Raw genomic sequence first — 19333 nt, forward strand, 5'->3', positions numbered from 1 at the left:
CATTTTCAAATTTTCCTTTCTTTTACCTCAGCCTTCAGAGAAAGCCTAGAATTCAACAAGATCATTAACTAGTGAACATGTCCCATTCTTCCTTTTTCTAGTCCCAGATGTCTTTACCTTCTTTCTCTTTGCCTACTTTCTGACACAGGGACACTAGTAACTCTAAAAGTTCTATTCATGATATCATTATTTTCATTTTATAACCTTAAGTGTTGACTCACAACATGCTGATTCACAGTACATTGATTGCTGGAGAGAATAAAATATGAACTAAATTTCATGGATATAGGGTGCTCAGAATAGTATAATTCACAAGTTGCAATGGACCATATGAATCTTTGGAGCTTAACTTGCTATGAAAAATATAATTTCCTTTTTTAATAAAAATAAACCTCTTTACTTACCCAATGTTATTGGGATTAGGACAAAAATTGAAAATAATGGTAATGGGACATCATACTTGGGAAAGTGTACAAAATTTCCATAGAGCTCCATATTACTCTAAGTGCCATAACAAGATACTGCAGACTCAGTGGCATAAACAACAGAAACTTATTTTTTCACAAATCTAGAGACCAGAAGTCCAAGATCAAGGTGCCAGCAGGGTTGGTTTTTGGTGAGGCCTCCCTTCCTGACTTGTGTATGGCCACTGTTGCCCTTTGTCCTCACCTGGTCTTTCCTCTGTGTGCTCATGGACAGAAAAAGATATCTAGTATTTCTTCCTCTACTGATAAGGGCATCAATCTTGTGGGATTAGAGTCTCACCCTCATGACCTAATTTAACCTTAATTTCCTTATTAAAGGCCCTGTCTCTAAATGGAGTCATACTGGGGGTTAGGGCTGGAATCAACATATAAATTGTGGGCGTACACAATTCAGTCCCTAACAAGCTCTACCAGACAACTTTGGCCTGTTTCTGCCTTTAATCAACAAATATTTCTTGTGTGTCCTTTATTTATAAGGGACAATTCTGAGCATTGACTTAAAACAATAAAGAGAATCAATGGAATGATTTCTTTCTATTAGTAAGTGAAGATATAGCAATGTTCTAAAGGTAAACAGATTATTTTAAGAGGAATAAATGTAAGAAATATAGAAAAAATATTTCGTAACTTTAATGAGATTTTTGAAAGACCAGTGCAATCGATAACCTTAAAGTTCAATGTCAATTCATTGTATTTAAAAATCACCAGTATTTATAACCTAATAATTCTATATAATCAAAGAAATAGTTTCCTACAGCAAAAGAGAAATATTTACTCTATAATTAAGATCATTATAATTTTTACAGTTGCCATTTTCTACAAGTTTTAATTCATCAATTAATTGTTATTTAAGAATACAGGATATTAGAAGACTGCCTCATCAAGATATGGTATATTAAATATTTATCAATGCAGTGCTCTAGTGAAAGATTACTATTTGTATTTTAATCAGACTTGATTTAGGCTTGTAGTACCCTCTTTTTTCCACCAAATTAACTATCTGCCATTGAAGGTATTTAAGAACTCCTTTTGCTATGTACTGAGTTTTATATGCCTATTGGAAGTCCAAGAAGATAGATCACGTCTAGAATTCAGGGAGGCACTCTGGTCCAGAAATCTCAAATTGCATATCCATAATATATAGCCTTGATAAATTCCTCCATGGGACTGGAAGAAATCATATGTTTAGAGAAATTAAGAAGGTCTGTACATCGATTATGATCCCAACAGAAAACAGTATTTACTTAAGACAATTCAACTCTAGAGACTTTAGATTTGACAACTTCCAGAAATTCTGGCATAGCCAAGGTTATAAACAAGGAATTATCAGTGTACAGAAGAAACTCTCTATTAACCATAGTGTGGAAAGGACAAGAGAAATATTATACCCCAGGAAATATAGAGCGTGGTTGCAGGATCGCATCGCCGACCTGGTGTTGTAGAGGGACACAGTTACTACAGTGAGATGAGGCCAAAGCAGAGAAGGAGCAGGTAAGATAATACCTGATTACTTTCCTCCTGCCATGATTATCTGTAGGTCTCACCTTTGGTTCAATCTCATCAAACTCAGCTGGTAAAACTCCTGGGCGATGCAAACTGCATTAGTCAGAGTCCTTGGAGAATAGACTAAGGTAAAAAAGGCTGAGAATGGACTTCCCTTAGCAGTCATTCTTATAGTTGTTCAGAGAAGGAAACTCTCATCTCTAACAAAGCAGAGACTGGGCACCATTAGCCTCATTACTTTGGCACAGCCTTGACAGTACCAGCTCCTAGAGTTGCTCAGCAGATTGAAGCTTATAATTTAACTTTTTTTTTTGTCCATAAAATTCCATTTGCTCTCTATCCTGGGCAGCTCCTCCATTGCTCAATGTTTGTCAATTAGCGGTATGATCCAAAAGTTTATTCACTCAGGATCAAAGGGATGATCTGTTTTTACTGGTTTATTATACCTTTATGATGACTTTTATGATTGGACATCAGAGTATTAAAAAGGAGCCCTACTAATCTGTATCACCATTCATTCAATTTCTACTAGAGCTCAGTAAAAACCCAAGAGCTGTTTCCCAAATGTAGAAGGGCAGTCAGGAGAATATGGCATGGTTTTGCTCCAAAATCCTACAATTCCCTTTTTAAGGTTTGTCAGAGATTTAGCATTTCTATTTGCCACAGATACAGTATATAAAATCATATTTTCTGAATCATAAGGATTGTCACAGAATAGTTTCTAATGCAGCCTGGATACATAGTAGAGAGCACTCATGCCCTAGATGCACTAAAAATTGGTAATTTACAGGTTACTTCTTAAATAGGTTATGGTCACATACACATATGTGGAATTGATGCTCCCAATATTCAAGAAGAGCCTAGTAAGCTTTGAACCCTCTTTTAACATGACGGTCAGTTCAATGTTAATCACGCTGAAGTGATTATTCCAACTCAGAATAACTCAGTTTCCCTGTGGATAATAAAATTCTCTCCAAATGATTCCAGTAAGGAGATTTTAACAAAGAGAATACTTACAAAATGTGTGGATAGTGAAGGGAACAACAAAAATGATGAGGCATATAGAGACTAACACCAGTGAAAGACACAAAAGGTGCCTGGTAATTCCTAAATAAATTAGTGAATAAGTAAAGAATACTCACGTTTACTAGATCAACAAAGGCTGCCATAAAAGAAAAAAAAAAGGCAACAAAACACTGAGTAAAGCAAATAGAAGGTAGGCGAAAAACCTGGAGGGTATGCTAAACCAGGAACCAAGTAAGAAATTCAGTGGAGGAAGGAAAATAGTATTAAATTCTAGGTCATGTAAGCAAAACAACTGATACATTTTTATCTGAATTAAGATTTTATTGCTAAACCTGGTATGAGCTATTTCAGTGAAATAATGAGGGCAGAGACTAGATTATAAAATGCGACACACGAACTAAGACAAAATCTGTAGACAATGCTCCAAAAGTAGCATTCAGGTTAGGAAGTAAACAGTTTGATGGTGAATGGGCAAGGGAGTTAACACAGAGCCTGAAGAAGACATGGCATCAAGATCCATATATTAAGTATCAGCCATTCTGTTACTCATTGTCTAAATTAAATGTTAACTATCTGTGTCTTTAAAACCTACTTACAGTTTAATTAAATTGGTGCAAAATAAATAAATTTTAAAAGATTCCTTCCAAAATATTTATACTATGAAAAGAGTGGCATCCCTTGGTTCCATGTCATTAACTAGTGCAAATTAATTTAGTCACACTCTGTTTCTACATTCACCAGGTCCTTATTTTGTTAATCTTATCTAGTCCAATGATGTCATCTATTGGCCTGTTCAGGAACCAGTTTATTTAATGTCTCTTTCTCAGAAACAGTTTTCTGTGATAAAGTGGAGGTAAGAAGACAATATTGTTAATGTCTTGCTCCCTACTTTGCCCTTATATTCCACTGTATGTCTTGTATCCACCTCAAAAATCTTATTCATGAATGGCCATCTTCTCTTTAACATCTATCTTTATTTTCCCCCATTTCTGCTTTCTGCAAAAGAAAATAACTTATGATTTAACATCATTATTTGTTTTTCTATTTAATTAACAAATATACTACTAATACTGCATTAGTGATATAACAATATCTTCCATTTCCTATGCACAGCAATTTACCAAGAATCGTATTACATGATTTTCATACACTAACTTGTACTTATCAGCAATTCCACATGGTGGGTGTCATTATTGCCTTGTGAAGATGACATTAGTAGGCTCAAATGTCCTTGGAACACACTATTCTAGGCCTTCGCATTCCAGCAACTCATCTTAATCTTCACTGTAGAATGCTTCCACCAGAGGATACAATAATGGTTCCATTGAATTGAAAGATAAAGCCACCTTTTAGCTATTTAGGGCTTTTTATGCCACTGAAACAATAGACAAAAAAGAAAAAAAAATCAGTTAATCTATGTCAATATACTGTATGGATGATTCATTCTGATTACTAAGGCAAAGCTTAGTTGTTGCTCCACAGTGGAGGTAAGTAGGACTATGTCTGGAACCCAGGGGATTCTCTGGAATGCCTCTTTTACTTCCATGCAAATTTAAATGTTAATGGAACACCAACAGCTACCAGAAAGTCAGGATGATTAAAGACTCAGACCTTTTAGGAAGGAAGATATGGGTTACCTCCCCAGATAAAGAACCCAGAAAAATTTCTGGTTGAAGGCAAGGGAAAATATTAGATGGAAACTAAAGAAGGAAGCCACACATATCAACAATGACATCATGACCAATTTACAGAAATGAGGACTGTAGTAGCTTTGATATTTTTTCTTTGCTTGTCACATGCATGCGTTCCTCATATACGTGATTTCTAGTCTCTCCTTTGCATTTTATTTCATATACAAGTTGTTAGAGGGTAACTCACAATATAATCTTTGGATAACAGAATAATTTCAATACCGTGACTGAATTGAAGTGTTTTTTTAAATACTTATTTTGGGAAAATTAAACACATACAAAGGCAATTATGCATGTACATTTGAATGTGAAATTTAAGTGGAGAAGCCAGTGTACATAGTAAATAGAGCAGGATTGAAGTAAGAATAGTATTAAATGCTGAATAAATCTAATTTTATAAAACCATTACCTCTAATGATTAATTATCTTGGTCACACACCTCCACTCTCCAATCAGATGGCCCAGCATGTGAAAAGTTCTCTGATTTTGGGCAACATACACAGTGTATAACAATTATCAATAATTGCTGTTGAAGATTTTAAAATAAACGCATTATCATTCTAATACAAAATTATAAATTTTGGTAAGTATTCTAAAAGCTAATAACAAAAAACTCTGAAAAATAATAACCAAGAGTAGCAACAAATGATGAAAAAACAGAAACAAAAGAAGATGCCAAGCTTACCAGTCTAAATGGGAAGGTGGAAGAAAGAGTTTTAAAGTTCACATCTCCCAGAGGAAGCATTACCCTATCAGTGGAAAAGCCAAAGAGAAGTGTTTGTAGGGTTCACGAATGTGCTGTGTGCTGCTTCACCACAAAAGATCTCCCGCAGTTCTATGAGTACATCCTGCAGCACAAATCATATGGTTCTTCCTGCCAGAGCCCAAATGTGGCCTCTGTCTGTTATATGTCCCAAGCCTCTCTGTCCAGATACCTCTTCAGTGTACACAAGCAGAAGGAAGGGACCTCAGCCAGTGCCCAAGCAGAACGGGTCTGGGGAAGATAAAGAGCATGAGAACAAACCCAGGCACAAGGACAACTCATCTGATGATGTGTCAAACAGAAAATGCAAAGTGTGCACAAAAACTTTTGTAACTGCGTTGCCTTAAATACTCACATGTGGACACATGGCATGGCCTTCATTAAATACAAAAGAATGAGTTCAGCTGAGAATTAGCTACAGATGGCCATAAGCAAAATCTCTGTCCACATTGGAATGAAAAAGGCATTTTTATCACAAAACATATGCAGCATAATAGAGTTAATAGCACTGTCTAGGCTATTGCAATATATGCTCTTTCAATGTACCTTCTTCATCTCATCTAAATTCTTGATGAGTGTTAAAACAAGATTTGAGTTTAAAAAGTCGTCATATATTTAAATGAATAACTTTTTATAGTCTTTGTTATGTTTATATCAGGATTTAGTGGAAAATATTTTGAGTTTTTTAGGGTTAGTTAATTTATTTTTTTATATTTCTTTACAACAGAGTTCTTAATAACAGGAGCAGTTCCTAAATTGAAATAAAACATTTTGTATGTTATGAATATTAATGAGTTAACTAATTCTAGGTTAAGATAATGCCTTTTTTAGTGTTTTTAAGTTTTAGATTTTACTACTAAATTACAGGTGATTGTGGGTCTCAAAAACACTAGGAACTTTTAATTATCTTAGGACTATCCTCAGTGTGCCTGCTTCAAGTAAGTGCTTGCACATTTGAGATACAACTGCCATGATGGGTTCATCACAGTGACTTTCAAGCCACGTCAAACAGTGTTTAAAGCAGACTTGCCAGTAGTTCCTTTCCCGGTGATGGATTAAAAACTCAGGCCAAGAATCTAGCAAGGAATGTAGATTCCCTTAATCTAATTTCTGGGAATGGGGAAGAATGGTGTTATAAAGGAAAAATGAGGATTGGTTGTTTTCTGGGCGAATTTGCAAGGCTGGTTTAAAGGGCACAAGGAGATAAAGTTATGAAAGGGCTGGGACTACTGTAAAAGCTACAAATGTGTAGTTAGATTGATAAATTTATGTAGGTAGTTTTTTGTCATGTAACTTACTTAAAATTACAGGAACCAACAAATGATATCAAGTATTTCTCTGACACTCGACAGTAAAACAAGGTACTGCTGACTTAACCATTTACTGTTGAAAGAGAAAAAAGCAGTTGGAGGGAACTGAGAGAAGAATTTCTTTCTTCCCCCACCTTTATTGAGGTGTAGTTGACAAATAAAATGGTCTATATTTAAAGTGTATGATGTGATGATTTGATATATTACATATTGTTAAGTATTGAGCACAATCAATTTAATTAATCTATCACCTTGCATAGTTTTCTTTTTGTGTATGTGCAAGAGATCCCTTAAGATTGGTTTGAGAAGACTCAGACTGCTGGGGACTGAAACAACAACGGACTCCTTAGGCATCTCTGTGCAATCTCTCCATCACATAATCTCTTAGACCCAGAAACTTTGGGTGTGGCACAGCACTCCAAAGTGAGTGGACAGAGAGAGAAAGAGACAGTGGCAGAATGGATCACATTTTCTAACCAAGCTTGGAATTGAAGCTGCATCACTTCAACTCCATCCTTTTTGCTGAGACAGCTGTAAGGCCTGCCAAAACTCAAGGGGAGGAGACACAACAGGGCTTGTAAACGTGTTTATAGTCATGTCTCAACATTACCGCAAATATTACTCATACCATTAAGCCACCAGAGGTCATTAAGCTACTATGAAATTCACTAAATATGACATTAAAAGTACAGTAAACCTGTTAAGAATTATGAGAATTTAGATTTTTACAACTATTGAAAGTTTTAATTAACATTGTTATATAATTATTCCTAGATATTTTGAATAAAAAATAGTTGCCCTAAAAAAGAGCCCAATTTGATAAAATAGATACTATACCAAAGAAAAGTAGTGAGGATTTCCTATATCATCTTTGGAAAAAACTCTCTGACAGAGAAGCAAAGAAGGTAGTTTGACATAGGGGAAAATGGGAGAAAACTAATCAAGAAACTATTGCAAATTTGTAGGCGAGGTATAATTAGCACCTGATAAGTATGATGATTTATCCATTCTCAAGAAGAGATGTTAGTAAAGAGAAAGACTTCATTGAATAAACGGTGACCATTGTGGCACACATGGTTAATTTTCTTAAATGAGTGCATAAAAGAGCATTCCATGTGTCAAAAAACACTGGGACTAGGAATTTTTTTCCTAGTCCTGCATTAGATAACACCCAGCAAAAATAGCTTAGTAATTAGTCCCAGGATGACAAGATGTGATCAGCTATTTTATAGTGTACTGATTAAAACACATAGCTTTCTCACTACACAAGATTCCAGACCTGACCTTGCTGTGTCCAGCAATCCAAATTTATGTCATAGACTTTGCTCAGTTATAACCATTCCCTACTTTCAAAGCCCTCCTTGATATCACCAACATAGGCCCCAACATCTTAGAATTATCTTCCTCTGACTTCCCTTTTCTGGAACAGAAATGAAACCCTGTCAAGGTGCTGTTCCCCCTTCCTGTAATAAGTCAAATAAACTTATCTTTCTTCAATCAACAGGTTGGGGTTTTTTTGATGTTCTTTTTTTTTTCTTCTTTTTTTTGGTGAGGAAGACTGGCCCTGAGCTAACATCTGTTGCCAATCTTCCTCTTTTTGCTTGAGGGAGATTGTTGCTGAGCTAACATCTGTGCCAATCTTCCTCTACTTTATATGTGGGATACTGCCACAGCATGGTTTGATGAGCAGTGTATGGGTCCATGCCAGGATCTGAACCCACGTACCTCAGGCATCTGAAGTGGAGCATGAGAACTTAACCACTATAACACTGGCCTGGCCCTGATGTTCTTTCGAGGAATAAAGAGTTGACTTAAGAATTTAAAAGGATCTAAACTCCTAACAGAATTCCTTGAATAAAGTGAAAAGCCTTCTTGAACTTATATGTCGCTTCATGTCCAATATATTTGTTACAGAATTGATCCACTGTCCTTGGCAGTCTTTCAGGAAGTCTCTTTTGGTGTGTAGGCTTTCCAGATTACAAAGGCTACATGTAATGTGATCTGATTCTGCAGGCTACATATACTTGCTTTGGTAAAAGAAGGAAATTGTTCCTGTTAAATCATCTATATGCACATAAATAAGACCTTCAATTTATTTGCCACAACCTTTCCAGCTGTTTCAGATTCCTACTACCAAAAGATCCCCTACATGAATCCTCAGATGAGACACTGATGTTATTAACCTTTTTTTTCTGGTGACATTACATTAACTGAAAGACACAAAGATTTATGAATTTATGAAATAATTTTCCTTTTCTTAATGTCTCATATCCTTTTGCTTTCTGGCACATGCTCTGCTAATATTGGCGTGTTACACTAATCTCATCTCATAGTAAGGAGACAGCTTTTCAAAACTTCTTGCAGTTTGTTTCTTCCTATTTTCATTCAAAGTCCTAATGAAGGTGCAACGACAGGTATTAATATTATTTTTATATAGAATGCTTCAATCTTGAGTATATATTTGATTCTATCTGATCTTGGCTCAGATATTTCGAGGGAACTAAACCCATACTGATAAGGAATGTGACAAATTTTGCTTCTATATTGTTTATTTCAGGTGGATTTTACTCCTTGAGAGTGTGATTTAAATGGGTGAGACATAAAATCAGTTGTGTATGAACTAATTGGAGACTATGACATAAAATTATTGAAAACTTCCATTTATATGTCTAACTCTGTGACCTATTGTGCAGGTTAATATTACACTAGGCATTTCCTCCCTGATATCTTACTTACTATATTTATTTCCAAGCCAGCTAGTGAGATCAGGCAATTTAAATGTTTGAAATGGAATTATATCATATGTAATTTATCTACTACTGAATGCCCCACTATGGCTACTTCCGGAGAGAGGCTGATTTTCACAAACTGTATTAGCAGCCTACAATCTTCTCTGCTCTATTTTGAGCCATGAAGTTATTTGATCTCATATAAGACCAAATCAAATGCTGGAGTGCATTCAGAAATGCTTTTGGAAACAGCATCAGGAATTCGCCAGTACGCACTCATATATGTACGTATTCAAATATATATCTCAGAAGGAAACACTCCAGGCTAGATACTGGTGATACTGCTTAAAGTATCAAATAGGTTTTAACGTTTTCATCTGCTTTGTTTTGTAAAATGATTTCTTTTTATTAAAAGGATCACTAGTCAAATTGAAATCACAATAGCTAATATTTATTAAGCACTGTGTGCTTGGCTCTGTGTAGGGGCTTTGCATATGTAGTAGATTCTTATTATTCCCAGCAGTTATCTTCTGTGAAGTTGCTGCAAACACATCATTAGTGAATACTGAATCATTGCTCCCAGCGGAAACAGGGCTAGGTTCCGCAAGCCTCTTGTTATAGCATTTTCATCAACTGATCAACACATAACCTTGTTTTATGTGTGTTTCTGCTTAAAGACACCTTATTTAATATATATTGTTGATTTGATAGCATTGAGATCCTAGCAAATAGTGCTATAACTCATGGAACTGCATGAAGCTTATCTAACAAACATATTTTCTCCCTAAAGCATATCGTAGTCTTCTTGCTTCCTCTGAGGAACACTAGAAAGCACTTCAGCACCATCCTTGGGGGCCATTCTAAACAGTGCAATCATCAAATAAACCACACAAATTAAAAAATGTGGCATTAAATAGACTGGGAAAGGAACACTTGTTTACAGTATGAGAACCATACAACAAGGCAGAGCATCACCTTTAATTTAACATTATCAGAATTTGATTCTTTTAAACACCTGATTGTGATTTACATGAATAATATACGACAAGAGCTCCCATATCACCTCAGTCTTACTTGTAACATTTATTTTGTACTTTATTATGAATTGCATATAATTGCTTAAAATTTATAGTTTTTCTGACCAGTCTATAAGCTCACGTGGGGATTAACTGTGCCTCTGTCTTTCGCCTCTTCTTCAGTGCAGAGTGCAGAATCTAGCATCTAATGTAGACACAGAATATACATTCGTTGAAAAAGCTATCCTTTTTTATGTGTTGGACACTGAAAGACTGCTTTATAGTGGCTCTATCCACATGATCCTGCATTTCTCTCATCCTTGTAACAACTGTTATGTAGCCCAGAATCTTCCGTGATAATGAAAAATGAAATGCATAATATGTGAGGGAATGGGATGAAGCAATTTTATGTATTGCCCCGTGTCTTTTCTATAAGACAATATCTGGAATGGGAAAGAAAAGCTCTTTTCCAGAGACCAATGTTTTATCTTAGGCAAGGATTTGGCACGTTTGCACTGGAGTCCTCCAGCAAACTCAAAATTAGGTAAGAGTGGACGAGGAAATTCAAAATCCCAATAGTTTCTTATCAGCCATATATCAGCTTTCCCCATCAGTTCACACAATGTAGTGGATCTTCCTGGAAAATAGGGAAAGAAAATTACTTATATCTGTGAATTTATATCCTTTTGTTTAGGAAATATAGGAATAAAGTTTCAGGTCTCTGTAGGTCAAGATGTTCAAAATATGCCAGTGATTTAAAATATGAACAAATATTTAAACAACCAAAAAAAGCAAAAAGAAGACCATGTAAGTGACTGAATAGCTAATATACTCTCATCTCTACAGCCTTTCTAAGTTCAAATATTCATTAAAGATTGATTCCTTTTCATGCATTACAAATTCAAGATAACTGAGACATTACATTCTAAAGTCAATATTTCTCTGTAATTAAGTATATATGATGAATATTATGTTCTAAATGACCATCATCTCATTTTCCATGTCCATAGCATTAGATTTGCACCTCTTTTATGATATTTGTGACAGCTTTACTGAATCCTGTGTCTTAAAAATGTTTTATTTTCTTCACTAACTGATGATTCTGAGTCTCTGGGTAAGGCCCATGTGACAGTTTCACATGGGACATGGGCCCAGCTAAGAATCCACTTTGCTGCTCATTGAAGTAAGGAAATCCCCTAGGATTGAAGTAAATTGGTTAAATAAGAAATCGCTTTCTAAACATCATAATGATCTCCCACATTAAATGTGGATCTGCAGCGTGAGGATTTGCGTTGTTCACACTCATCTCAATCTGGTCTCCAGTTGCACCAGAGAATAAACAGGTTACACGTGGGAAGCTGAGTATCCTTTAGGGGTATACGGAAAGGAAAGCAGAGAAACCCCAGTGTCTCAAGTGTTCTCCCTAATGATACAGATCTCACCAGGAAACAATGAACTTTCCCTTCCACAGCTTAAAGACTCACTTTCCCTTGTATGTTTTGCGGAAGAAAGCTTCCTTCAGGACCAAAGTCCCGGACCATCTGTGATCAGGAAAGTGCATGATGAATGAGATGTACTGAATGAAATGATGTCTTTCACCTCCATCTCCATGTCATTTATATTTTATTTCTGAAGAAACTTGAAACATTCTGACGTGGATAGATTTTTGTGATTTAATGTAAAGGGAGGGCTGCTTGATAACTACAAGGAAAGAATGGGGCTCTGAGGCACTATACCATCATGCAGTCTATCAAGTGTGTTCCTATACCTAATTCGTGCCTCTACACAGAAAAGTTATACAGAAAAGTTATTTATATGGAAAGACTAAAGTAAGCATTATCAAGCATGTGGGAATGGGTGGTAAGGGAGATTCACCAGCCAAACCTAAAAATTCTCTTTTAAGTGTTTATGGCCAGGGGATCTCCTGTGTCAAGTTCTATCTCTACAGTAAATCAGCACTTCTGTGGTGGTGCCTGTTCAAGGAATGACATAAAACTTCTGAAAAGTCAGGATGGAAAACTGACTTTGTTGGAAAAGCTTATTTGTATCAGTCTCTTGCCCCAGTGTCCCCTTATTTACCTAAAATGTTCCCCGAGCTTCTTTGTGGCTTTGGATTATTTGCTTGGTCTTACGTTCCCACAGACCCTCCAACCCACTCACCTGCCCCATCCACCACCCAGCTTTCTACTTTGATTGTTTGCCATTTGATCCCTGTTTTCCTTCACATTACTGTGCATGCCCTGACTATGGAACCTCATCTAAGAGCTTATTTTCTATGACCTATGATTCCTGATTACTTTTTAGCAGATTAATCTTAGAAACTTTGGTCTTTGGATTATTTGTTTAGTCTTTCATTGCGGGCAGACCTACCCACCCTCTCACTCCACTTACCAACCAGTTTTCTTCTTTGATCTTTTGCCATTTGATGCCTCGTTTTCCTTCACATAACTTTGCATACCTTTGCTCTGGGATATCATGTAAGAGCGTATTTTCTATGACTCATGATCCTTGATTAATTTTTAGCAAATTTCACTTTGAGACTTTGTTCTTTGGTTTTATTCTCCAAGCCACTGCCTTCCATACCCTCATACAATATATATATAGTCAAAAGTTAGTGTTTTTATAACTCAGATCCTTATTTCCCCTGTAATCTTAAATTAACCTTTCATACCTTCTTATTCATTGATAATAATTATTACATTAATGCTAAGTATATTTAAGTTCCATTTTAAAGGGATTTTTTTTGGGTTTCAAATTTTTTACAAAAGGGCCCAACAAACATGCTTTATATATATGAGTATATAGTGATGATGGAGCACCCCTCGAGGCAAAGCAAAGTTTGTGTAGTTGAAAGATATACACTGGCAATGGAAAATGATTAAAAGACCATCCATAGCAAGAAAAACTAACTTTCTTGGTCTTTTTATTGTAGGATGCTTGATGCTTAGCACAATGTCTCTTCAATTAACATGTGAATTTTTAAAGGAAGTCTCTTTCTTTTCTATCAATTAATGCAATATGCAAATGGATTTAGGTCCAGGGGCCAGACTGCTATGTTTCAATCCCATCCCCAACACTTCTTCCCATGAGAACTTGGATAAGTTACCTGAACTTTCTATATTTCAGTTTCCACATCTGTAAAATGAGGATAACAGTAGTGCCTATTAAAAGAATTTCTATGTGTGTCTTCTGTGAGTTAATAAATATAAAGGATGTAGAAGATTTCCTGGAAAAGAGCAAATTCTCAGTAAATGTTGCCATATTTCCTTCTGACTCCTGGAAACCAAAGTCATAGCAGAAGCTCAATAAATGTTTGTTACTGAATTAATGTGCTCACAGAATCGTGATTAGATACCATTCAGATATGAAAAATATACTATACCCTCATATTTTGTTTTATTTTTTGAGATGAGGGGAAATATTAATTGTAGAATCAGAAAATAGACATTGATAATTCTAAAGTAATTCCCAAAGTTTTAGGTTTACTTAGCAGATGATTTTTAATTCATTGAGAAGGGAGGAGTAATGCTAGATAATGCTCAGGGACGACTCATCCACAACTAAGGATTTTCCCTTTTAATAGAGATATTAGATGATTAGACAGACGAAACAATTCAGATATAATAACAGAAAAATTGTCGGGGCTGGCCCCGTGGCCGAGTGGTTGGGTTAATGCACTCTAACCCAACCTGCGGCAGCCCAGGGTTTTGCTGGTTCGGATCCTGGGCGCAGACATGACACCACTTGTCAGGCACATTGAGGTGGCATCCCACATGCCACAACTGGAAGAACCTGCAACTAGGATATACAACTGTATGCAGGGGGGATTTGGGGAGATAAAGCAGAGAAAACAAAAACGATTGGCAACAGTTTTTAGCTTAGGTGCCAATCTTCAAAAACAAAATAATAGAAAAATTGAATCTAGAAGAAGGGTATCGGAGACTTTGATTCTGAAAGGTGAAAGGTACTTAGCTGTAAGTTCATAGAAATATTTAATTTTAAAGACAAGTAAACATAAAGTTTATACAATTAGTCATTGTTTCTTATACATAAAGTATATTTTTTACTAAAGCCAGATTGGAAAATGTATTTCATCACAACTGACCTTCTCTTAATTTTTAAATATATTTAATGAAGTTTCTTACTGTAATGTATTAAAAATGGCTCCCTATTCTTTGCAGCTTCTTCTATCAAGAGGCAGAGGCTATTTTTCCATCCTTTGAATTTTAACTTGTCTCATGACCTGTTTCCCCAGTGGAAGGTAACAGAAGTGAAATTCATGTTCTAGGCCTAGAACATTCGTGCAAGCTGTTTTGGAATTCTGCTATTATCTGAAAAAGCACTAACTTGACTATAGGAGAGGTCACATGAAGGAGACAAGGTGTCCTGCTAATCTGCCAAACCCCAGCCAATTGAGTGATACTTTCTTAGACCATTCTGACCCAGCTAAACTGATAGCTACCTGTAGCCTAATGAGTGAGCCCAAGCAAGACCCAAAGAAGCAACAATTCACTGAGCCCCGCCCAAATTGCTGGTCCACAGGTTCATGAGCAAAAACTATGGTTACCGTTTCAAACTCTAAATTTTAGGGTGGATGGATATACAACAACAAATAACAGAGAGATTATGATTTGTGAAAAACATAGTTCATGTATAGCTCTTTAAATAAACAAATCCTAAGAATATTAATACAGTAGGTCAATGTCAATTGGAGTTACATCTCCAGTGTTACAGAATTCTAGAATAATTTGCACAAGCTTTCTTCAATGATTGATAAATTTTGACTGAAAAATTATTACATGTCCCTTTTGGTGCTCAAACTAAGAAAATATAAATTTGCTTTAATTTTGTATATATATATATATATATATATATATATATAGACAAATAAAAATGGCAAGCAATAGGATATATTGGAGAATATGAGGAAGCCATTTGGTATAAAGCTAATTCTGCCTGACCTGGTCTTTCCAAAAGGGCCTGACCGTGGCTGTTGAGCATGCATTGTGTATCTGCTTTAGATATTCCCTATGACCAGAACAAAGGCCCTTGAGATAAAGGTGCAACTTTCCTCACCCTCCCAATGTTGGCGTTTCTTTAAGGATTAAGCATCTTTCCTTAGGCTAGAAGCTGATTGCTGCCCTCACCTGTGACCGCCCAGCTTGAGACAATAGACTTGCCTCCTGCTATGCCCACCAAGATAGCAGATCCACTACCTTCTGTGTCCATCAAGTACTGTGCCGACAGGGCAATCTTGTGACTATTGTGGGAGGGACATTTCAATCATATGTGAAACACCCTGTTTGGGGGTAGATAACCACTCTGTGCACCTCACTTCTTCGGTGCCCTTTCTTCCTTTGGGAAGAAGGCCCTGGGCTATGGTCCTCAGCTTTCAGCTCAGAATAAACTCACCCAAATTTTCATTTATAGATTGGTTATGGATTATTTTCGTCGACAATATACACATATACACTCTTACACACACGAAGAAAGTAAGGTGCCTTTCCATCTACTGTAGGGAAAATGTAGTAAAGAAACCACTGACTTACCTAATATTTTACTGCAAAATTTATCGCACTGCTTCTTGTTAAAGATCTCAAATGTAAAGTGGACAAATAGGAAATACAGCATATTTGTCACACTCTCCATACATGGCATTTGTCACTAAGTTCTGATATGACAAGTATGTAGGAAGGCGGTAATGAAAGCTGTCCACAGACTTTTTCATATGTATCGCCAGTGGTAAATCGAAGAGAGTAGACCAAAGGTAAGTTAAGAAGTTCAGACAGCAGCTCACCACAGGGAGCAATGACATCTCCAAGAACAATATCAAATTTGGATTCTTGCAATTTCTTGTTCAAAACTGCATCCTTCACAGAACTTTTGAATATAATCAGAATATTCATAATTTATTTTTTCATCTTTGAATCATAGGCCCACAATGTCCCCTTTGGTAAATTTGCTCAAAATTTAAGAGTAGATTATTGGGATGCATGAGGCTAGAAGCTGAACATACCAGAACAGTCATCTCATGGCCCCTCTGAGCAACTTTGTCCAGGATCATCTTTAAATTGATCCAATGACTATATTCCATTGGCCACACCAGCACCTTTCCACAGAACCCACAAGTTAAACAATAATACAGTGCAAAAAGTGAGGCTCATTTCATAGACATCCTGGTAAAGTTTACTCTTTCTTTATAAACGTCTCAGAACTTCAATGTGGCTCTCATCTACATCTGGGAAAGAACCAATTAAGTAGTTAAAATATAACTGGTACATATCAAGTTCACAATGATTAAAAGAGCTCACAGTAGAGGTTTTGCAAAGCAAATAAAGAAAAGAGTAAATGATCTTGAGCTTGTATCTGCATATAAAAAATCCCTACATCATTGTAAACTCTACTGCCTCTAGGCTAAGAGGACATTATCTTGCAAGTACAGAGTCTCCAGATAAGAAAGCAGCATTGTGTCAGCACAAGTCTATTCTGATTTATTTGAGCATTTCCAAGCAAGCTTTCTGAACTTACTCCTCCATGTTTTTAAACCTGTTATATTAACTCTATTTCATTTCTCTAGTCTTTGTTTTTCTGACTGTATACACTCCTTCTCTTTTTTCCTTTTTACCCAAGCAACGGAGACTGTCGAGTACCACTTTAGATTCTTTCCTTTATTTGAAGATATTGCCTCCAAATTATGATCTTTTTCTCTTCTGAACATTTGCAATATTCCTTATGTCACTCTTCCTTCTTCGACTCTTACTCTTAGAAAGTATTTATCCTCTAAGCACCTTATTTTGAATTTTGTTTTGTAGATTGCCTTTGTAATCCAGGTAAATTTCATCTACAAAAAATCTTACCAGAAACTCCCATCAAATTAGAAGTAGGAAGGGATAGATGCATGTCATGGGATAGATTTGTTTTCATGCTGTTAATAATCTGTTGACCTAAAATGAGAGGGAATGTCTCTTAAAATGAATTTGATCATTGATTCTAAGCAGAACATTGCCAGCAAAGTTGCTATGTTCTTCAATCTTGGTAATGTCTTTTGGTGGATGTTTTGATGTGTTACCCAGATTCCCCTTTTTGGAATATAGAAATTATTCCCAAATTGATAAGAAGATTGTCAGCTGGCGTCCCTCATCTACCAGCTGTCCTTGAGGGCTGCCTCTGCTGAAGAGAACTATCTAGTCTAAAGCGATATCCCCTTCCTAGGGAAGTTCATGTCTGATGCCTGGTTTCCTCATTTCACTTTGGGCCAACTCTTAAAGGTGACTTTAGCTTCAGAGCTCCCAGAGTGTTGGTTGAGACCTATGCCGAAACTTTATTATGTTCCAATTTTTTTCACTGTCAGTCTTCCTACCCTTCACTCTGACAGACTTTGTTTCCAAGAGCGCTCCTTAGTAATCTCCCTACAAGCTATTCTCCAGCTCAGAGTCTGCTTCTTGAGGGCATTCAAACTTTGATCATGAATATCAAGGGTGAAAAAAGAAAGCAGACACTGAGATCAGATTTCGGAGCTGGATCATTAACCACAAGTTGTAGTAAGGACTCACTGGTAGTAGGTGGAACACAGTTAGCCTTGGAACTGTGGTAACTATGAAATTTTTACTACTTTGAGTGATAGTGAATTGGGACTATATACTGTTGGGAGGAAAATCACTAGTGGTTGTAATATATCAGGTATTTGATAAATATGGGAAAAGTAGAAATTATGAGGAAAATGGAGGTAGATGATTGTTTCTGCTGAGTTCGTGTTTGGAGACGTTTGTGTAATGGAAAAATGAAAACTATTAACCAACAACCTAAGCCTAAATGTGAAAGTCATAGAAGCCCCCTTGGCAGCATATAAAGAGATTCTCATTTCTTACAGAAGGCCCCCAGAAATGCTGTATCATTTAAAGATAAACCATTTCCAATTGTACTTAAATTCCCAACCTAGTTTCATCTCTTACCAAGATCAAGACTCTGGTTGAGAAGGAGCAGAATCCTAAGGCGTCTGATAAATCATTAATTGTACATGAGAATCTCGTAATCCCAGATTCTCCTGAACCCTTCGAGTCCTCAGAAGTGGCCCAGTCTGATATATTAGATATGTATGCTATGTTAGTCTGAAAAATCTACCAGATGATTGTCTACAGACTTTATCAGGAACGCTCAGTGTGGCTGTCCTCTGAGGCACAGGCTTTTTGGTAGTGATAAAACTGAGCTCACTGATGTTAATCAGAATCCAATCCAAAAATACAAGTGACCAAGTGACAGTACTCAATCATCAGAACTCAAGTGGTCACAATGATCACAGTGAACAACAAGATCAGATTTGCAGTCAGCACCTCTAACCAATGAAAAGCTATGGATACAGTAATAGAGCACACAGCCCTAGGGACAAAATAGGCCATGAAAAGGGCATTGAACGATCGACACTAGCTGTGTGGAGTCTGTGGCAAGCCTAATGGGAGAACCACAACACAGCAAGATGATGCCATCTAGACTGAATAATTACATGCATTTGGAAAAACAAATCCTCACATGCTGTGGGGCCCTGTTAGAGATGGAACACTTGACCATGGGACACCATGCTAATGCTCACCAGAGAGAATTCACCACGAAACAGGTGCTAAACAATAAAGTAGGCAAAATGATTCAGCCAGTTGACCTCAGCCAGCTTCTATCATCAACCATCCCAGTTTCAACCCCAAGAGCAATTTAGCAAGTGGCCATAGCGGCAAAGGGTGAGACTATGCATGGACCCAAATGTATGTGCTGTTGTTTAACAAAGCTGATCTAACTACTCCTTAAACTGAATGTCAAGT

At 36.5% G+C, this 19333-nt stretch overlaps 1 pseudogene; it reads right to left on the bottom strand.

The window, feature by feature from the left end:
• Window positions 1-5: 5 nt before the first annotated feature.
• On the bottom strand, window positions 6-16429 carry LOC124236810 (UDP-glucuronosyltransferase 2B31-like; annotated as a pseudogene).
• Between the last annotated feature and the right edge of the window lie 2904 nt (window positions 16430-19333).

The sequence above is a fragment of the Equus quagga genome, chromosome 3 (genome assembly GCF_021613505.1).
Source record: "Equus quagga isolate Etosha38 chromosome 3, UCLA_HA_Equagga_1.0, whole genome shotgun sequence".
NCBI classification, from domain to species: domain Eukaryota; kingdom Metazoa; phylum Chordata; class Mammalia; order Perissodactyla; family Equidae; genus Equus; species Equus quagga.